Consider the following 23678-nt stretch of genomic DNA (forward strand, 5'->3'; position numbering starts at 1 on the left):
TGCTAAAGTGTTCGTGACATACCATTTTTTTTTTTTTTTAAATTGCTCATGACTTGAAATGTAGCTCTCATTCTTATTTAGCTTATATTTTCTCTTTTAAATGTGCCTGTACATAACTCTCATGCATTCTTATCAACTAACTTGCATTCTTATCAACTAACTTGCACATCAGTTCTGATCTTCCTATTTCTTAGATATCTCTCAATCAGAATTTATCTGATTAATAAGTGGGTTGAAGTAATTGCTTTTGATAATTTTATTATTGAATGCTTATTTTTATGAAAAATGTTTGCTTCACATAAAGCACTGCAACACATAGAGGAAAAATTTCCTTCTTTACAGTGAAATATGGACTTCTGTTTTTCTTCATGTTTAATAGAAAAAAATACTAGCTCTTCAAGTGCCAAAAATGGTCAATGTGACTCAGAGTTTCCTAATCTAACTGCAAATTCTGCAACACAAGGAAACTAACATTTGCCCTCCCAAACACTACATACAAACAAAATATGTCTTTGTGAAATAAATCATATTAGTACAGATAGGATGTCATCTTGGTCCATAATGAAAATATAGATGTTTGAGCTGTTTTTGTCATCTCTCCTACTTAAATACTTTTTAGAGGAAGCGTTTGAAATGTGGTGTTCTGCCTTTGTCAACATTATATTACAATGTTCTCCTGTCCTAAAATTATTCAGATTAATTAGCCAGAAATTTGAATATGTTCACCTATATATCCTTGTTATTAACAATTAGAAGAATGTTTTCAATATATATTGAAATCTTTCTATTGAAACAATTTTTAAAAGGTGATTTGCAGCCAAAATGGAAAGCTATTTAATTGCACAAATTGGTATACAGGAATCAAAAAATTATGATAACTTCAAGAAATAGAACAGAAATTCTAGGACTCTACCAATCATTATGAATAAACCTATCAGGAAAATGCATCTGCAAGTTCAACTGTCCATGATGATACAAACTAAAGAAGAAACATGCATGCTTTTCCATGGCAGCTTTCCCAAATGTTCTCATTATTTTTGTTTTCTTAGGACATTTCTCTTCTGGAAGTGGCTATGGAAAAAGCAATATGCTATGGTAGACATGGAGGGTCTCAGAATATTTGAGTCCTGGCTTTGCCACATTTCGGTCATGTCATGCCTGTTACCTATTTGTAAAATTATGCCAGTCCCATCTACCTTAGTAAATTGTTATAAGGATCAAATGACATGTACTCTATGCAAATTCCTTGAAAATTATAAATTGCTATAAAAATATGAGGAATTATTATTCTGCATGAAGCTTTTCCCAATATTGAATCTTAGTAATTTTCAACTTGTTAAGGCAAATAATTAGGTATCAATTAAATATACTTGAGGAATTATTACTTTTTGCTAAATGCTTCTATCATGATCCCTATCTTTTGATTAGCTTCTCTCAAACCCCTTCTGGGTTTGGATATGTGACTTGCTTTGGCAAATCTGTTATGAGTAGGCATGACGAAAGCAGAGGATTGAAATGTTCTTTTGCATTAGTTTTGCCCTCTTGATGTTTTGCCATCACCATGATAAAAGCTGGTCCAGCTAGCCCAGATAGCCTGCTGGTCTCAAAAGAATTAGGGGCATGTGAAGCAGACCTCAACCAATCTGAGCCCTGGAGATAAAGCCCAGATTAAACCAGCCTAAATCATCTGAATGCCAAACAATTCACAGATGTGAGAATGTAAAATAAATGTTTCTTACTATAAGCCACAGAGTGGAATGGCGTGTTAGGCAAAATTATGGTGAGTATATATTACTCATACAGAAATGCATATTAGAGGCAGGAGAGTGCCATCACAGAAACTTAATTCTTTGTTTGTTTGTTTGTTTGTTTTGGAACCAGGTAGCAAGCAATAAGGAAGCTCACTTAGAAGATTGGGATAAAGGCAATTTGTATTATTTAGAGGCAATGCATTTGGTAAAAGAGTTGCTTGACATAATGTGTAAGATATGAAATGAACAGAATGACCATTTACATTGGGCGAGGGAATTTACTAGGCAGATGGCTAAAAGCATAAACTAATTGCTGCCAGTTACATATGATAAGGCATTAAAAGAGAAAGATGAGAAAGTGGAAAACTGGGTGATATACAAACAAAAAATGATGTTATGACACAGCTTCACATAAAAAGCAAACAAATTTAGACTAATGCCCATAAGACATAGCAAAAAAACACAAAACTTTATGGGTCCAAGGTATGTATAATTAGGTCTTGTGAGAGAGGCATGTAGATATGTGGCTTCAAACACACGGCAATCCTGTTTTTAAAGCCATTACATAGAAAATTCAAAATACACACACTCTTACAGATTTTAAAAGATTACAGAAAATCTAAATTTCAACTAGCAAGCATCGAATAAAAATTATAGGAGGCCATGGTTTTGGACTAAACTCCCACATTAGGCACCTACAGACCAGATTAAAAATCAAAATGGAGTCACCCATGCTTAAGTTCCATATCACCAAACCCAAAGTAAGTTGTTATTTGACCTTTCAAGAAATCAGATGTTTGCAGATGGCATCCTATATAGAGAAAACCCCATTGTCTCAGCCCAAAAGCTTATTAAGCTACTAAACAACTTCAGCAAAGTCTCAGGATACAAAATCAATGTGAAAAAAATTGCTAGCATTCCTATACACCAACAACGGGCAAGCTGAGAGCCCAATCATGAACAAACTCCCATTCACCATTGCCAGAAAAAGAATAAAATACCTGGGGATACAACTAACAAGGGAAGTGAAAGATCTTTACAAGGAGAACTACAAAACACTGCTCAAATAATCCGAGGTGAAAAAAACAAATGGAAAAACATTCCATGCTCATGGATAGGAAGAATCAATATCATTAAAATGGCCACACTGCCCAAAGCAATTTATAGATTCAATGCTATTCCCATTAAACTACCTTTGACATTCTTCAGAGAACTAAAAAAAACTGTTTTAAGATTCATATGGACCCAAAAAAGAGCCAAAATAGCCAGGGCAATCCTAAGCAAAAAGAACAAGGCTGTAAGCATCATCCTAACTGACTTCAAACTATACTGCAGGGCTATAGTAAACAAAACAGCATGATACTGGTACAAGAACACATAGATCAGTGGAACAGAACAGAGAACCCACAACTACAACTATTTGATTGTTGACAAACCTGACAAAAACAAGCAATGGGGAAAGAATTCCCTATTCAATAAGTGGTGCTGGGAGAACTGGTTAGCCAGATGTAAAAAATTGGAACTAGACCCCTACTTTACACCATATATGAAAAATCAACTCAAGATGGATTAAAGACTTAAATATAAAGCCCAAAACTATAAAAACTCCAGAAGAAAACCTAGGCAATATCATTCAGGACGTAGGCATGGGAAAAGATATGATGAAGATGCCAAAAGCAATTGCAACAAAAGCAAAAATTGACAAATAGGATCTAATTAAGCTAAAGAGCTTCTGAACAGCAAGGGAAATTATCAACATAGTAAACAAGCAACACACAGAATGGGAAAAAATTGTGTAAACTATGCATCTGACAAAGGTTTAATATCCAGCATCTATATACAATTTAAACAAATATACAGGAAAAAAAACAAACAATCCCATTTAAAAAGTGGGTAAAGGACATGAACAGACACTTTTCAAAAAAAGGCATACATGTGGACACCAAGCATGTGAACATCAGTGATCATTAGAGAGATGCAAATCAAAACCACAATGAGATATCATCTCATACCAGTCAGAATAATAGCCAATTTCCCAAACAGGGCAGTTTAAATCTTCAATTGTCATGATAATAAAATTTCCTCTACTTTAATCGTTACATGAAAAGGTAGCCTGGTGTAACCTGATGTTACCTAATTAGTTATTTTTGCATTGTTACGTCTCCCCTTTCCTGCCTTACAAGAAAAGTAGCTTTAGTAGGACTAATACACTATGTGTTACTTGTTTCTGCTTTCTTCAACCCTTCTCTATCTATAAAGTCACTTCTTCTGCTCAAGTCATCAGAACACTTATTCTAAAATGTATGGAATGAAGTGTTGCCTGGTTCTAGAATTGCTAAAAAAGCCAATTAAGATTTTTAAACTAAATTTGTTGTAATTTTGTCTTGTGACAGAATTGATGACCAATCAAGGGACTTGATGAAGAATTCTGATAACCCTGAAACTCCTTGAGGCACACACATAAAGCCACCACTAATCCCTGTTTTTGTGGGTGATGGTATTTTTTCTTCCTCGTGGGACCCAGAGAGCCCCAAATCCCTCTCAGGTGTGAGCTCAGCTCTATTTGCATTTGAACCCTCTGAACTTTTTGTAATCATCTAACGGGTTCTTCCTGCCCACTGTACAGACAAAACCAATTCACTGAGACAATGCTATTGCAGTAAGAAAAGAGTTTAATTAACATTATGCCAGCCACATGGCAGATGAAGTTATTACTTAAATCAGTCTCCCCAAAGGCTCAGAAGTTAGGGTTTTTGACGAATAATTTGGTGAGCAGGGGGCTAGGGAAAGGGTGCTGCTGATTGGTTGGAGATGGAATCATAGGGGTGTGGAAAACCATCTTCATGTGCTAAGTCTGCCTCTGAGTTGGGGCGGGGGGTGCACAGGAACAGTTGAGTCATGAATCACAAGTCTAGTTGGGGTCAGTCTGTTGCCAGAATTCAAAAGTCTTAAAAATATCTCCAAAAGATCAGTCTTAGGTTCTAAAACAGTGATGTTGTCTATGCAATAGTGAGGGAGTTCTCATGAGATCTGACAATTTAAAAGTGGCAGTTTTCCCTGCACACACACACTCTCTCTCTCTTCTTCCACTATGTAAGATGCACCTTGCTTCCCCTTCACCTTATGCCATGATTTTAAGTTTTCTGAGGCCTTCCCAGGCATGTGGAACTGTGAGTCAATTAAAACCCCTTTCTTTATAAATTACCCTGTCTTAGTAATTTTACAGCAGTGTGAGAATGAACTAATACAGTCTATTCACTCTCGGTCTGAGTTGCATTTTTTTCCCCTGAAAAGAAATGTTAAACAGTTTCCTTATGATAGAACCACACAAAAATTCAGGAGGTAATCCCCAAGTGACTTACCCTCCCTAGAAAAAAACTGAGTTCAAAGCCGTAGTTAAAAATTTTCTTAAACGTACAGAAAACCTTCAAAAGTTTTCTAAAGAATTGAGGGTCTTAATTGTAACTTTTCAACCTGAAATACCTGACCTCTGCTAATCACACAACATGATGGTGAGACCTGGGGAGTTCCAAAAAGGATAAAAGAGGCAGAATAGTGTTCTCCTGAGAATAGTATTAAGGACCCAATTGCAAATGATTTTTTGAAAGCCATTCCCAAAGTGTTTCAGCTCCATGGCAATTAACAACTAAGAATGACTTTTAGGCCTGCCCTAGGCCACTTGTCCAATAAGCAACCCATAAAACAGCAGTTTCTAAAGAATTTTTGCCTTTTGTGCAAACAACCAGTAAATTGGAAAAGGGACTGCCCCAAAGTTTTCAAAGAAAGCCCCTAAAAACAGGCTGCTACCCTCTGATAATCTCCGTGATAAACACCAGGACTGAGCGGCCTCCAAGGGAAGCTCCCATAAGTTTCTATTGGTTATGCTTTGCCCTACTTGTTAAAGGGCTCAACCTTGAAGTTGGTAATTTAATGTAAAAATAAGCAACGTTAAAGAGACCACTATTGAACTGAATGGTCTCCAAAACACAACTTTCTGACATTTATCTAGCTATTTTGAAACTCTTTGTAGAAGATATTTACACCTCTAAAGGCAATCTCCATTTATAATGGCATTTCACTCTCTGCACCTAAACCACTAAAAAAACCTTTACAATGGAAAATACATTGGTTTAAAATTTATACAACAAACCTTACCTTTCTTTAAGGTACATTTCCTAGTCAGCTCGTCTTAATTGGGTCTTTATCTACACTTTTCTTTTTTCTGCAACTAATAGTGTTTAGATCTACATTCTGCAAATTGACTACATGGTTTCATCTGGGATGTATGTCTAAAGGAGGGAAACTTTGAAAAATGACAAAGAATCTTATTGGAGCTATAAGATATGCATCTGAAACTGCCTTTGAAAAAATTATAACTGAGGAAATTATGACAGTGAAGGAGATCAGAACTAACCAACTATATCTTGCTTCTAACCTTTAAGCTTTCCTTGTTCATTCCCGGGTGTAGGCAGAACTAACTTTGGAAAGGAATTCAGTTCATAGTTTGAAACAAAATTGATGATAGCTCTTTCCTGAAAAGAGCTCCTTTTGTCCTGGGGACTAGTCTGCCTTCTCAGGACTAACAAATTGGCTATGAGATTAGACATTACAGTTTAGGGGTAATGCAGCCTCTGGCGCCAAGAGTCTTGTAAAACCTAAGAACAGTGCTTGAGCTATTTTGCAGACCCTGCACTCCATGGATTATCTGACACCACCCAGATCTGTAATCTGGCTCAGCCAGTTCTGCCATCCTACCCAAGAACAGAAGAAAACCTCACTTCAACCCCCTATGATTCCATCTCCAATCTGACCAATCAGCACTCCCCACTTTCCAAGCCCCTACTTGCCAAATTATCTTTAAAAACTCTGATACCTACCTAAATGTTCAAGAAGACTGATATGAGGAATAATAAAATTCCTGTCTCCCACACAGCTGGCTCTGTGTGAATTACTCTTTCTCCCTTGCAGCTCCCCCATTTTGATAAATCAGCTGTGTCTCTGCAGTGGGCAAGGTGATTGCGTTGGGTGGTTACACTTCTGCCTGTGTGTCTGTATGTCTACATATGTTATGTGTATGTTATACTTTTCTGCCAAAATGTGTGAGAGAGCTCTAATTAATTTACTGAAAGGAAAAAGTAAGTGCTTAAATAACATGTTTTACCATGAAAAAAGAACCTAACTCAAATGCTTTGGCTCGTGTGACTTGGGTAAAATTTTGGTAAAGGATACTGGAAAAGAGCTGTGTCTTCTGATCAGAAAACAAAACATATATTTGACTTTAAGAGGTGGTAACTGCCTAACCTTGGCATGCTGTAAAAAATGGCTAAGAGGGAAATAGGTTAAGATGATATAAACCAAAAATAAAATTCTGAGATTTCCCCCAACCTACAGATAGATACCCCCTTTAGTCCAAGGGCATTTCAAAGTAAAACTGAAAATCTAGTTCAGGATCTGACATGCCTCATTATACCCTCTTCTCTTTGGAATTCAGGAACAACTGACCAGCATTAACATTAAAACTGAGATGTTAAGACTGACAAAACAGACTTTTTGTAGCAATAAGACACCCAATTTAAGCCTGAGTCTAGTGTTATAGTGTCACGTAACAGAAAGCAAGCCCTGAAAGACATCAAAGTATTTTACCCCAAAATATATTTCTTTGACATATTTTGAAATGGCCCTGCAAAGCTGTTTCTTGTGAAGAAAACCTATATTGTGTACAGAATCCCCTTTCCTTTCCAGGTCTTTCCTCTGATCCAGGAGAGAATTAACTAAGACTCAGACACCTTTTTAAGTCTAATTACAGCTCTGAAGACTGCTACCTGGAGGCTTTATTTGCATGATAAAACCTTGGTCTCCAGAAACCCTTATCTTAACCCTTTCTACTGATTCCAGCTCTTTAGATAATATCTCTTTCAACTAATTGCCAATCAGAAAATCTTTGAATCTTCCTATGACCTGGAAGCCCCCTACTCCCTGTTTCTAGTTGTTCTGCCTTTCCAGAATTCTAGGTGAACCAATGTACATCTTACATGTATTGAATGATGTCTTTTGTCTCCCTAAAATGTATAAAACCAACCTGTAGCCTAATCACCTTGGGCGCATGTTCTCAGAATCTCCTGGGGCTGTGTTTTGGGCCATTTCTCATATTTGGCTCAGAACAAAGCTCTTCAAATATTTTACAGAGTTTGAGTCTTTTTATCAACAATAATGGCTAGTTTTCTTTCGTGTCTCATAAAATTTACCTAAAGAGTTATAACATTATTGTTAAAAATCAGTATATTAGGTAAATATAAATGGCATAAACATTTATAAATTCTTCATAATTTAAAAGCAATTTTTTTTTTTTTTTGTAATGTAAACTCCAAATATCCGAGACAGGTCCCAGTCAATTTAGAAAGTTTATTTTGGCAAGGTTAAGGACACAGTCTCAGGAGGTCCTGACAGCATGTGCCCAAGGTGGTAGGGGCACAGCTTGGTTTTATACATTTTAGGGAGATATGAGACATCAATATATGTAAGGGGAACATTGATTCAGTCTGGAAAGGTGGAACAACTGGAAGCAAAGGCAGAGGGGGGACAACTTAAAGTCGGGAGGGTGCTTCCAGGTCATAGATAGAGTAGAGAAAAAGGGTTGCATTCTTTGGAGGTTTTAATTAGCCTTTCCAAAGGAGGCAGACAGATATGCATTTATCTCAGTGAGCAGAGGGATGACTTTGAATAGAATGGAAGGCAGGTTTGCCCTAAGCAGTTCCCAGCTTGACTTTTCCCTTTAGCTCAGTAATTCTTGGGTCCCAAGATTCATTTTTCTTTCACAGTACCATGAAATGTTAAAGTGAAATTGAGTAATAGACACTCGTTAAATGTCTGGGTCATTTTCTGAAAAAGTTAAAATACAAAAACATTTTGATTAAGCCTAAACGTAAAGTTAATATACTTTGGCATTTTGTTTTTATATGGTATGGAGCATCTAAATATATTTGAGTCTATAAATAAAGATTTTTTAAAAAATTGTTCTATGAGAAAGTGCATGTTTCTAAATATTGTAAAATATACATTTAAAAAAGGTTGGTTTGATATAGTTCAAAATTGCTTATTTCCTAGGTTTTCGCAAAAAATTAAAGTTACTGAGAGTTAAGAATTCTAATTATATATGTAATGAAAACTACTAGAAGTAGGGGGAAAATTCGGTATGCAAAGTATAGAAGGAAAGTAAGATGTGTTTTCGCTGAGAAAAATTGTAAAAAATAGAAGGATGTATTTTTGTTTTAAAAGAGCATTCTTTAAATTCAGAGATTATTCCAGATTGTTCCAAAATACAGAATTGGGAAGGAAATAGAAACAAGGGAGGAACGTACTAGTTAGTAGGAGAGATGTGAAAAGAAGTTATAAGTATGAGGAGGCATTATTGGTAAAGAAAGATGAAAAGTGAGAGTAATCATTTACTTTTGTATGAGAGAAAACTTTGCATGGTTAAAATGATAAGGAAAAAGGGAAAATACGTGTTTTTCTAATACGTGTTTCCTAATATGCCAGGCCAGGTCTCCATTAGCACCCAGAGCCATCAGCCTTTACCAACACCTTACTGTCACTCTGATGAATGTATAAGTTAAACATTAAAGAACTGGAGAAACTGGTGCCTTAGTACAAAGGCTAGAATGTAAAAACAAGTCCATTAAGATACTACCTGGGCTTTCTCAGACCTTCGAATTTAATTAAAATAATGGAGATGTACTTGCACACCGTGTACCAGGACCCACTTTAGATTAAGTAATTTTTCCAAGTCTCTGAAGTAATTGTTCAGACCCTGGACCCTAGTTAAAGATTAGATGGAGTGAAACACTTTGGCTTTCGGCTTGTAGGTGCACTGAATGTATATAAGCACTAGGAAAAACTTGTAACTTTGAGTTGGTCTGGTGAGTTACTCCAACCTTCTCCCTGTAACCAGTTGCAGAAATGAACTCCTTTCTTTCCCAGTCTGTCTGCATCTTGTTATTGAACCGTGAGAGCAAGCAGCCGGACCTTGTTCTCTCCAGGAACAAATCTAGCAAGCCAGACAGGAGGGAGCTGCACTCAGTGGCCAGCCTCTTGCAACGAGATGGTCACTGGGAGACTCCCAGCACCTGCCAGGTATGGTTTGTCCTGAGGACTCTCCTGATGAACTTACCTGATGCAAATCCTTCTATTGCTGGGTAAGGGCAGAGGTTGGGAGCGAACGTGCTTGAAGGATCATTCAAACTGGATTGTAAGTTGATTGTAAGCCAGGAGACTATTATTTCCTCTATTTGGGCTCACGTAGCCATTTGTTTTGGTACCACTGAGAAAGCAATATGACTCGTTTGTGTAACTGCTTTGCATTTGTTTGAGGACTTATTTGTATTTGTTTGTGAAAATTTGTTCTGTTTGTCTGATATTTGTTAAGTTTAGAGTACTCAGTATGGGCAACACTGCATCTATTCCTACAAATAGTCCTCTAGGGAGAATTTTGTCAGATTGGAAGCACTTTGGTTATCCACCCATGACTAAAAAAATAATCTACTGTAGCAGAGCTTGGTCAATGTGTGTTTTGGGGTCTGTGAAATGGTGGCCAGTTTTGGATCTTTAAATTTTCATACCCTTTATCAATTAGAATTGTTCTGCTAGAGGTCAGGCAAATGAGGCAAAATATATTATGTCCAGGCATTTATGTTACTGCTTAATAAGGATGGTAAAGAAAGTGGGAATAAGCTAATGGTGCGGTATACTGCTAAAGTCTGTCCTGACTCCCAAGGGGAGAGAGAAAACCTTTGAAATCCAACAATTAATGAACACTCTAAACCCCATAGTGGCTGCCTTCCCATCTCAGGAAAGAGAAGGAATGTCACTGCCAGAGTGCAGGGAAGTAGCAGGGCTACTGTCTTCTTCTCGGACTTACCAAGGTACTAATTTTGGCTGGGGAGTCACCAAGTCCAAAGCAGGGCTATTCCCACTATGGTAATACCCAGTAGGAGTCAATCGGCAAGGAGCTCTAGCAGATATTATTGGGCCTATAATACCCCACTATATTTGCTACACAATGTCCCCCCTGGGAAGATGTGCAGGCTCTCCTAAACATTAAGGTATCTGGTTTTAAATAAAGCAAAGCAAGAGGCGCAACATCTTCATAATGAAAATCCAAATGACACTCCAGATCCTGACAGGACGATTTGCCACATGGACCCAGACTGGGATATTGTAGAGGACATACATCACAGTGTAACTAACACGTATACTATGTTCCCTTATTTTGCTGGAGATCATAAATGGTTTATACTATTGGACTTTAAAGATGCTTTCTTTTGCATTCTTATAGACACAGAAAGTCAATTGTTGTTTGCCTTTGAATGGACAGATCCTGAAGCCGCAATGCAGTTTCAGTATTATTGGACTGTACTCCCACCAGGATTTCAAAACTCTCCAACTACATTTGGAAAAGCCTTCATTTGAAATTTAAGGAGTTTAAGATTGGAAAATAGGATACTGTTACAGTATTTGGATAATTTACTAATATCTACCCCCTCTGAATTAGAATATCACAATAATACTATTAAAACTTTGAAACATCTAGCAACCTGTGGGTATAAGGTTTCAAGTAAAAAGGCTCAAATATGCCAACAAACTGTGGAATACTTAAGTTTTTTCTTACAGAAGGGAACTGGAGCTCTAACAATGGAAAGGTAAAATACAATCACTTCCATTGCAGCACCCACTACCAGAAGGTTGCTGAGAGGATTTCTAGACATGGCAGGATTTTGTCTGTTGGATATGGATTCCTAACCACGGACTACTGGTCAAGTCACTATTCGAACTGTTGAAAGGAGATAACAATAACATGTTTGACTGGGAGCAAAACACCAGCATGCATTCAAACAACTGAAACATAAGTTAACCCCCACCCTAGCCCTGGGGCTCCCAAATCCTCATAAGCCCTTTCAACTGTGTATGCATGAGAGACTGGGTCTAGTGCTCCGGGTCCTTATGCAGAAGTTAAGAGAAATAAGACAGCCGGTGGCCTACTTTTCTAAACAGCTGGACACAGCGGCTACAGGCTGGCCCCCTTGTCTGAGAGCACTTGCCACCAACTACTTATTATTAAAGCAGGCTGAAAAGCTAAACTTGGGAAAGCCTATTACAATCTACATACCTTATCAGGCACTAGTGCTACTTTAGCAAAAGGGAGGCTATTGACTGACTGCTGGTGGGTTAGGCAAATACCAAGCCAGACTCTTAGATGACCCCGCTATGAAATTACAAACCACTGGAACTCTAAACCCAGTTACATTGCTACATCCTACCAAGGAATCAGAGGACCCCATGAATAATTGTTTGGAAATTATTATCAAGTGTTTTCCAGCTGCCCTGATTTAAAGGATACAGACTTGCTGCATGCAGACTGGATATTGTTTGTGGATGGGAGCAGCCTGGTAGACAATGGGAAAAGAAATGCTACATATGCCATGGCAACCTTTTCAGAGGTAATAGAAGCAAAGATTGTACCAATAGGAACCTCTGCACAGAAGGCAGAACTGATTACCCTTGTGAGAGACTTGCAGTTGTCCCAAGTATACAAGACACGTGGAATAAATTGGAGACTACAGTCAGCATGGAGACCACAATCTTCTGGACAGACTAAAAGTATAAATCAAACACTAAAAACAATTACTGCCAAACTGCACCAGGAAATTCAACCAACATAGATTCAGGTAGTTGATATTGCACTGCTCCAGGTAAAAGTGACCCTCAGAAGTAGGAGTAAGTGAAGTCCCTATGAAATTATATATTAGGCGACCCTTTGCTGCTAGTCTGTCTCTGGTTACTAGGGTGGCCCTTAATGGAAAGTCAGCTATTAAACAGGATGTTACTCATATGGGACAAATTCTTAACATTTTGCATAAGCTTGCTTCCATCTGGAGCATTGTCTGGTGATCAAGTACTGCTAAAGAATGGAGGGCCCAACTCAGCAGCTACAGGAGAAATGGGAAGGGCCCTACAACGTGTTGCTGACTGCCATTTCTGCACTGAAACTGATGGGCATCAAGCCATGGGTGGGCATCAAGCCACCACATATGGGTAAAGAAGTTTCTACTAGATGAAACATCCATGACAGAGGCCACCAAGGCCACCAAATGGAAGTTGGAATCCATAGAAGGGCTAAGGTCTATTCAAAAGATGATAAGCTATGATTTTATAATATTTTTCCTCACTGTTCCTCTTGTTGTTTCTGCTTACACCTCTAACCTTTTCCTATAATGGGCACAAGAATATGTAGATAGCCTACAGCAAGTCTCTTGCTGGATCTATTACCCCTCTCTGGTACCACGAGACTGCTTTGGTTAGTCTCCCCCCATACAAGGAAAATTGGGTTTCTTCCTAGAAAATCATAAAAGCTGGACAGGGTCGCAGGTGAGGGGGATAACTAGAAAAAAAGTATTTCTGAATGGCCTACAAATAAAACTTTAAATAATCCAGGGCACAGGTTCCTTCTTGAGCTATAGTTAAAAATGAATGTTATATGTATAGTTCCAGTAACTCTGAAAACATTTATTTAGCTTTAAAGAATATGAACCAACAGATTGAAGCCCTCTATAGCTCTGCACTGTCTCTCAATAAATTAATAGCATCTTGGTTGGGTGAAGGACCTTCTTGGTGACAGAAAATTCTGGTTGTTCTAGCCACCCTCCTGGGCATAGGCATAACACCATGTTGTAGACTATATTGTTGTTGTATGCTATTCCAAAACATTCCCTGAGCTCAAAAAATCATGTTTCAACAGGCACTGCCTTTGAGTCCCCGAAGCCAGGAACACTACCAATGGCAAGTAGATATTTAACATTCCAATATCTCCTGATGATGACCCTCTTCAGCAGGAAGTAGCCAGGGAGAATAAGTCACCCACCTCCCTTTACTGCTATTATATTATAGCTTACACTCTGTACTATCCCATAATAGATAAATGCTTAAAACTAACATGATGGAAATCATGCACAAATTGACAGTGGGATTGTGGCAGGCCAGGTCTCCATTAGCAACCAGAGCTGTCAGCCTTTACCAACACCTTACTGTAACTCTGATGAATGTGTAAGTTAAACATTAAAGAAATGGAGAAACTGGTACATTAGTACAAAGGCTAGGATGTGAAAACAAGCCCATTAAGACCCCACCTGGGCTTTCTCAGACCTTTGAGTTTAATTAAAATAATGGAGGCATTCTTGCACACCTTCTACCAGGACCGACTTTAGATTAATTGATTTTTCCAAGTCTCTGAAGTAATTGTCTAGACAGACCCCAGACCCCAGATGAAGATTACAGAGTGAAACACTTTGACTTTCAGCTTGTAGGTGCACTGAATGTATATAAACACTAGGAAAAACTTGTAGTTTTGAGTTGGTCTGGTGGGTTACTTCAATCTTCTCCCTGTAACTGGTTGCAGAAATGAATTCCCTTCTTTCCCAGTCTGTCTGCATCTCGTTATTGGACTGCACGAATAAGCAGTCAGACCCCATTCTGTCCAGGAACACTAAGGTAGAATGCCAAGATTTTTTTATAAAAGAAGTATAAGACAGAACCAAAGGTTTAAGCAAGTTGTAGAAGATTTGTGGAAGATAAATGTCATGAAAGGAATTTTATGCGTGATCAAGATGAGTAAAATGAGAAGGGAATTATTTATGTTTCTCTCTAGAAATTGAATATTAATATCAAAATACACTAATGCAAGGCTACAGTTTGAGCCCATGTGTTGGAACAACAGAATTTTTTCATAGCATTGAACCACTCTTTCAAAGAAAATTTTGAGAAGTCTATTTTTACTTTTTAGTTACCTGGCCTAGGAGGCAGATATTCTATTTTTTAAGATAATTTATTGTGCTTTGTGCCTTTACATATTTTAGCAGTTTGGTTTGATTTCATAGTGACCTATGTTCCTATTTTGATTAAACGTTTTAAATCTTTGATATTTGACAAACTTCTCAAAAATCAATGTTAAATCATTTTAATCGCCAAGCGACACTGGGACATTCCAGTGATACCTGGAATTTCTCCAAGGATCTGTAAAAGAGAGATATTAAACCCATTGGTTTAATGTGATATGTTAAATTACATGGGAAGCATTGACAAAATAAAAAATGATGTTTAAGCTTCTTCAAGTTATATTAATATAAATATGTTATTAATGTGTGTTCTAAAATTGTATAAAGTTCCTAGAAATCTAATATAACTTGGTAGAGATGCTATTAGTCATAATTTTGCTTTAGAAATATTAGTCATAATTTTGCTTTAGAATTGGCCAATGTCTTGGCCAGTTGTGTCATTATTATAATGAACTCTCATCAGGTTTTTAACCATGTCCATTGTAATTCTTGATGTCTACTGTGAATTCCTTTATTTTCATGCTTTTCTGAAAGCTTCTTGCTAGCAATTATAATCCTGAAGTGTTATGTCTTTTTTTTTTTTTTTTTTTTTTTTTTTTTTTTTTGAGACAGAGTCTGGCTCTGTCGCCCAGGCTGGAGTGCAGTCACGCGATCTCGGCTCACTGCAAGCTCCGCCTCCTGGGTTCACGCCATTATCCTGCCTCAGCCTTCCCAGTAGCTGGGAATACAGGCACCCGCCACCACTTTTGGCTAATTTTTTGTATTTTCAGTAGAGGCGGAGTTTCACCATGTTAGCCAGGATGGTCTCCATCTCCTGACCTCGTGATCCGCCTGCCTCAGCCTCCCAAAGTGCTGGGATTACAGGCATGAGCCACTGCGCCCAGTCCTGAAGTGTTGAAGTATGTCTTTAAGGAGCTTCATGGAAAAAATTTTAAAAAAAATTAAAAACCTGATAAGTACAAGTTTCTAATAAGTTTACTTGAATTTTCAAAATTCTAATGAAGAAACTGATGGGTTTGTTAAACTGCTAAACAAGAACAGAGCTAGAATTAATTACATGAGACAACTGATGACAAAAAAAAAATGAGCTTTTAAGGCTTTATTTGAAACCTTGCTGGTTCTTTTAGTGCTTTCTTTTAAAGATTTAAGAAACTGTTTTCTTTAATCTCTCTATAACTTACAAAAATTTGGAAAAACATACTTTTCTAAACAAAAATTGAAACATTTCCTCTTTCCTTGGTCTCTTCAGAATTCAGGAAGTATTTATGAGTATTCTTATATTTATGGCAATATTATTTGTATAAGTTCAATACAAAATCTGTTTTCTTTATAACAAGATACACTTGAAAACATTGTTATATTACCAAGGCTTTGACTGGAACATTATATTTGAAAATTTCCCATTTGTTAATGCCTGGCTTCAAAAATTTCTTGCCTTACAGTGAGTGAGCAAAAGTTTTCACTTTCTGGAAGGCTCAGAAACGTCAAGACATTAGATACAGAATGAAACATTGAATGTCTGCCTTGGTTTGGCTTTTTAGCATTGACAGATTTTTAGAAGTTCAATCTGAAATTCCTTGTCAAAACTTCCCACATGGCAAATTTTAAAGGGATGTATTTAATTATTTGTGCCACATAAATACATAAATAATCAGGCTAAATTTGACACTAAATTTGTTTTGCAACCACTTTCGTCTTACTATGATTATCTTTGGTAGAAATGGGAGTCACTATATAGATAAAAATTATTTTCCAAAAGAAAACTCAGTACACCTGTTATCAGATTGCAGCGCTCTTCATTGTTTTTTAGTTTTTCCTATCTACTTATAGGTAACTGGATTCTAAATTCTTCTACTTTTCTCTAATGTATGGCTACAGCTTTCCAATGAAGAATGAAGACTGCTCAGTTACTGAAGCCCTATAAGCTAAAATCTGACCAATTTTATGTAAATTGCAAGGAACAAGTCTCATGCCAGATCTGTGGGTCTCACAGAGTTCACCAGAATACCCTATGCCACAACTGGAGACATTTAAACTTCAAACCAATACAAGAAGTTGCTGACTTCATGCTTGTGGACAGCTTTTCCAACACTATCAGAACCAGATTTTCTATCATATTGAGACTCTTACTCCTCTTAATATTTCCTTATGCCTACCTCTTTCACTTGGCAGCAAAATGGTGTAGTTAAAATTCCACATTTAGTAGATTTTGCAAGTAACTTGCACTTCCTGCTTTAATTTAATCAAGTCATGGTATGCTAGATTATCTATTATCTATTATTATCTGCATAGAGAAATCCATTCAGATGACGACCTTTATTGTCAACATGGATACATACACTGGACATTATAGAGTAGACTACTTGGTTCAAATGTGTAAACTCCTTTTCTGGTTATTTTGATTTTAGTTGGCTTGGTTCACAGGGACACTGGTTAAGAAGCAAACTCCAGACTCTTGTTATTATCTTCCTGATAGTCGTGACAGTAGTCTTCCTGGTATGCCATATCCACTTAAAAAGTTTTGAATGTTTCCATATAGCCATCCGTCAAACATCAAATGTTCTCTCTCTGGCTATAACAACAAAACTCAAAGAAATGCATAATAATGAGCAGGACACTATAACCCATAAATGACATGCTGAGACAACAAACACAAAACTATGGTAACCAGGAGTAGCAATGATGTCCTATGGTGATGTCTCACCTAGGTGAGAACCTGGCGGAAAGAAAGGAATTGTAAGATAAAAATTTTAGGAGACCGTTATTTTGGACTAAACTTCTGCACTAAGCCTTAACAGACCAGACTTGAAATGAAAGTAGAGCCACCCATGCTAAAGTTGGGAAATGTAAGGTGGATAAAAAATAGACTCTTATAATTTTTGCTGTGCAAGTGAAGATATTTTAAATATTATTTGTCTTCATCTTTTAAATGCTAACATAAAATAAAAATATACTAGACATGTTCTATAACTTTGTTAAACAAATTTACCTTTGTTAATATGAAATAAATGATAACATGACTCATTTTAGAATCTTTATCATGTTGCAAATTGTGTATTGATATACACAATTATAGGCATGAGCCACTGCACCCAGCCTTAGTTTTTTTTTTAATCATCAGTTTAAAAACGATCAGTTTTATTACAAATTAGAAAGTTTACAATAATATTAAGGGGTTTAAGAGGCTCTATTTCTTTTGTTCAATTATTGGCTATTTATTTGGATCCAAACTTAATTATCACAAGCATTTCATTTTTTCCATTGTTTAACCCCTTAAAGTTCTATCTAAAATGAATTGCATGATTGGACTTAATAAATTTTTGCTAATGATAATTATCTGTCCATCTGTACTCCTGGAGATAAACCCCAACACCACAGGAGTAATGTTAATAGATCCCATCTATGTGTAAGACCTGTAAAGACATGGAGACCAGTAGGTGATTTGAAGGCATCACTTTATGTGAGAGTAACAATAAGAGAAGCCATCCATGCACTGTATCATTGAAATAAATTTTAACTAAATCACAAGTTAAGGAAAAGTTGAAAGAAACTGAGTGGAATTTTATTCTAAAAAGAATAAACATAAAAATCTTTTAATTTTTTAAATTTAAATGAAATTGTATATATTTAAAATGTACAGTGTGATATTTTGATATACATATATAGTGAACTCATTACTATAGTACAGTTAAGCGAATTAACATTCGTAGTTGCATTTTTTTTTTCTTGTGTTGAGAACACTTAGGATATGCAATCTTAGTAATTTTTTTTCTAAGAAAGATGTGTGTATGTTCAGTAGGTATAAGAAACAGTGCCAGGCACAGTGGCTCACACCTACAATTCCAGCATTTTGGGAGACCAAAGTGGGAGAATCACTTGAGCCCAGGAGTTCAAGACCAGCCTGGGCAACAGGGTGAGACTCTGTCTCTACAAAAAATTAGAAAACTAGTCAGGCATGGTGGCACATGCCTATAGTCTCAGATACTCAGGAAGTTAAGGCAAGAGGATCCCTCGAGCCCAGGAATTCAAGGTGGCAGTGAACTATGATTGCGCCACTATGTTCCAGCCTGAGTGAAGCAAGACTCAGTCTCAAAAAAAAGGGAAAAAAATGCTCAACATCACTTTGCATTAGGAAAATGCAAATGAAAACCACATTGAGATATAATCATACCCCAGTTAGAATGGCCAGTATAGAAAGATGAAAGATAACAAGTGTTGGTGAGGGTGAGGAGAAAAGGAAACCCTGTGCACTATTAGTGAGAATGTAAATTAGTACAGTAAGTATGAAAAAAATATGAAGTTTTCTCAAAAACGAAAAATGGAACTACCAACTAGATATTTTCCCTTTGAAGTTTATCAAAGAAAAATACAACATGGATGAAACTGGAAATAATTAGGTTAAGTGAAATAAGCCAAGCATAGAAAGATAAACATCACATGTTCTCACTTATTTGTGGGATGTAAAAATCAAAACAATTGAACTCAGGAGCATAGAGAGTAGACGGATGGTTACCAGAGGCTGGGAAGGGTAATGAAAGCTGTGGGAGAAAGTGGGGATGGTTAATAGGTAAAAAAAAAAATTGAAAGAATGTGTTTTGTTGTAGCGAGTTAGTAAATATAACACATGTACATAAGCCATCAAGTTATTAAAATAGAAAAGAAAAACGTTTATAGATACATAGAAAGAGAAAAGTCACATCAAGAATAATCCCTTGTTAAAAAAGGACAGAATAGACCAGAATAAGAATATTCTTGACGTAGATTCATCAATGGAAGAAAAAGGAATAAAGACTATCATAAAAGAATCGTTATTTGTAGTAAGATTAGGTCAAGGATTTTCCATTGCTCTTTAGTGAGGGGTAATGGCAAAGTTCAGTAAAACCTTCACTGTAAGGTGTTCACTCTTGCTATTTGTAAGGTTAGCTTATGCTATTAATCTTTGATGGAGGTTCTGCTAATCCCAACAAATACCTTTTTTTCTTTATAAATCTCTTAAGCATGCCATCCAAATATTGTTCGAAATAGATAACTGGATTGGATGATCCTTTATTAACTTTTAATCAAGATTTTAATTCCCAGAATGAAGCATGGTAAACGATATCCCTCACAGATTTTTGTTTTTACTCAGTAAAGCTAATTATTACATATTCTACTTGATTCACATAACCAGTCTATAAGATGAGAGTTTTATTCACATTTTACAGAAAAATTGAAGTTCAGAAAGAATTATTCATCTTAAGACCACATATCCAGTAAGAAGTAGATATAGGAAACAAACATAAAATTGGGTAACTAATTTTGTTTTATTTTCAATTGTCATGCCTTTTTAATATTCTTTAAACTGAAACAGTTTCTGAATCTTTTATTGTATTTCGTGACATTGATGGTTTTGAATTGCACAGACTTTTGTAGACTGTCTTAGTCCACTTGAGCTTCTATAAGAAACTACCATTGACTGGGTGGTTTATGAATAACAGAAATTTATTTCTCACAGTCCTGGATGCTGGAAATTTCCATAATCTAGGCACCAACAAATTTGTTGTCTGGTGAAAGCTGGTTTTCTGGTTTATAAAGGGCTGTCTTCTCACTGTATCCTTACATGGTGGAAAGGGAAAGAGAGTCTTTTGGGGTCTCTTTTATAAGTACACTGCCCTCATGATCTAATCACTTATCAAAGGCCCCACCTCCAAATATCATCACATTTGGGATCAGGACATACATTTAGCCTATAGCATAGACTGTCCAACTTCAGTTTTTTAAAATATTTTGTTTTCAAATTTTTAATTTATGTTTCCATAGGATGAGATTCAGGTCATACAATTGTGGCAAGAATACCACAGGAGTTATGCTAAGTTATTGTATCCAGAGGTACATGCATTACAGATAATTTTATCTTTGATCATCTGGGTAAAATGTTGTCTTCCAGGTCACTCCACTATAAAGTTACTATTTTTCCTCCTTTGCAATTAAAAGGTATTTTGTAAGGTGATAATTTGAGACCATGCAAATATATTGTTATTTCTTAAGTTTTTACCTAAGAGATTTAGAATCCATTCATGATTCCTGCCTGAATTATTTATTACCATGATGATTGCTGTCATAGCCCATTTTATGCAGCTATGCCGGAATACCACAGACTGGGTAATTTACGACGAGCAGAAATCTATTTGGCCCATGGTTGGAGGCTGGAAGTCCAAGATTGAGGGGCCACTTTTTTCCTGTGTTATTCCATTGTGAAAGACATCAAGTGGGTGAGGGAGGGAGAAAGGGACCAAACCCGTTCTTTTATAAGAAACCTACTTCCCGGAAAATTATAATAATCTGTTCACAAGAGCAGAGCCCTCATGACCTAATTCTCTTAAAGGTTCAATCTCGCAACACTGTTGCACAGGGGATTAAGTTTCCAACATACGAAATTTAGAGATGTCTTCAAACTTTAGCAGTTGCTAAGGGGTAATTCTTAATTCTATCATTTCTTCTTCTTTTATCAGATGGCTTTCTGCTATGTGTAAGGATGTTCCATCTTGTTGTTTGTTTCTGTGTGGACTGATGGCTTATTTATTTAGTAGGTTGTAATGTTTTAATATTGTTAGTTCATATTATTATTTATTTTGATGTTCTTATTGTCCCAGATTTGGACAAAAGGTGTTGTTTCTAATGTGTTCTTTGTTATTTTAACATGTCACTGTCATTAGTTCAGTACTTTTTTACTTTTTGGCAAAAAGATATTTTAGATTCTTGTAATTGTCCCTCCTCCAGCCTTGGAATCAGCTACCCTTTTAAAATATCCCCGGTTGCTTTTAGTAGAAAATGGCTTTACAAACCAAGATTTGAGGAGTAGGTATGCTGATTGTTATTGGGGAAATTTTGCTTCTAGTCTTTCAGCAGAAAGATCTAGGGAAAAAGTATATGTATGTACATACATATATAAACATGTGCATACATATAGATATCCACACATATCTGTATTTTTGTGTATATTTAGGTATATGTAGATATCAAGCCTATGATTATAAATAATTAGAATAAAAATCATCATTGTGAAATGAAATTTAGATCTGAACTGTCTTGAAGAAATAACAAAGAAACCTGAGAATATTTATGTTTTCAGGACAGAAATTTTTTTCCTGTAATTAATTCTAAGACTTCTTATTATGATCTTTGTTCAAAGCAAACCACTAATGTTTTTAACAGTAGTTCTATGTGAGTTGCATAAATGTACATAATTAATCATAGATACCTTCAAATGTTCTTATATTTACTCTTGATATAAGTCAAACTATTAAACCAGTATTCCGTATAAGTGTTTTTATAGAAATTTAAATCATTACAGGCCTTGTGACTTGATATTGAAAAAGAGCTTAGTACACATAGTTGAATGAGTTTTTAGTCTTGCTATTTGATTATCTTTCTCATATATTACTTGTCTAAATTTAACTTGGCAGAAGCTTGATTACAGAAATGAAATGGTGGTCAATTCAATATTTGGTTCTTTTAAAAACCTGAGAATTGACAATTTATAATTGTATACATTTTGGGGGCACAAAATGATGTTAAAATTTATGAACACAATATGGAATAATGAAATCATGCTAGCTAACATACTCATTACCTCAAATACTTGAATTTTATTTTTGTAAGAACATGTGAAATTTACTTTCTCAGCAATTTTGAAAGGTACAATGCTCTATTATTAACTATATTCTCCATACTGTGCAATAAATCTTAAAAAGAACCCTATATTCTTCCTGTTCTACTAAGATTCTATGTCCTTTGGCCATCATCTTCCTATTCCCCTCAACCCCAGCTTCTGTAAACCATTCAATTGTCTGCCTCTATTAGTTTTATTGTTTTAGATTCCATATAGGTAGTGTTTTTATTTCTGTGCCTGGTTTATTTCAGTTAACCTATTGTTCTCCAATTCCTTCCATGCTGTTACAAATGACATTTTTTTTTTTTTTTTTAACATTTAAGGCTGAATGGTATTACACTGTGTATTTATACCACATTTTCTTTATTCATCTGCTGATGAACAATTAAGTTGATTCTATAACTTGGCTATTGAGAATAATGTTGTAATGAACATGTGAGTGTAGATGTCTCTTTGATAGATTGTTTTTAAATATTCTTGAGTAATTACCCAGAACTGGGGCTGGTGGATTACATGGTAATTCTATTTCTAACTTTTTAAGAAACTATTATACAGTTTTCCATAATGACTTTACTGAATTACATTCCGACCAATGGTGTACAAGGGTTCCCTTTTCTCCACATCCTTGCCAACATTTGTTATCGTTCATGTTTTTTATAATATACATTCTCACAGGCATGAGATGATATCTGTATCAGTCTGTTTTCATGCTGCTGATAAAGACACACCTGGGCAATGTACAAAAGAAAGAGGTTTAATTGGACTTACAGTTCCACATGGCTAAGGAAGACTCTCAATCATGGAGGAAGGCAAGGAGGAGCAAGTCAGCAGCTTACATATATGGCAGCAGGCAAAGAGAGAGAGGGAGCTTATGCAAGGGAATTCCATTTTTTAAAAACATCAGATCATGTGAGATATATTCACTATCATGAGAACAGAACAGGAAAGACCAGTCTCCATAATTTAATCATCTTCCACCAGGTCTCTCCCATAACACATGGGAATTATGGGAGCTACAAGATGAGATTTGGATGGGGGCACAGAGCCAAACCATATTATTCCACCCCTGGCCCCTCCCAAATCTCATATCTTCACATTTCAAAACCAATCATGCCTTCCCAACAGTCCCCCAAAGTCTCAACTCATATCAACATTAACTAAAAAGTCCAAAATCACATCTAAGACAAGGCAAGTCCCTTCCATCTATAAGCCTGTAAAATTAAAAGGAAGTTAGTTACTTCCTAGATACAATGGGGTACAGGCAGGCATTGAGTAAATACAGTCATTCCAAAAGGGATAAATTGGCCAAAACAAAGGGGCTACAAGCCCAAGCAACTTCAAAATCCAGTGGGGCAGTCAAATCTTAAAGCTCAAAAATAATCTCCTTTGACT

The sequence above is a fragment of the Rhinopithecus roxellana genome, chromosome 7, assembly GCF_007565055.1.
Source record: "Rhinopithecus roxellana isolate Shanxi Qingling chromosome 7, ASM756505v1, whole genome shotgun sequence".
NCBI classification, from domain to species: Eukaryota; Metazoa; Chordata; class Mammalia; order Primates; family Cercopithecidae; genus Rhinopithecus; species Rhinopithecus roxellana.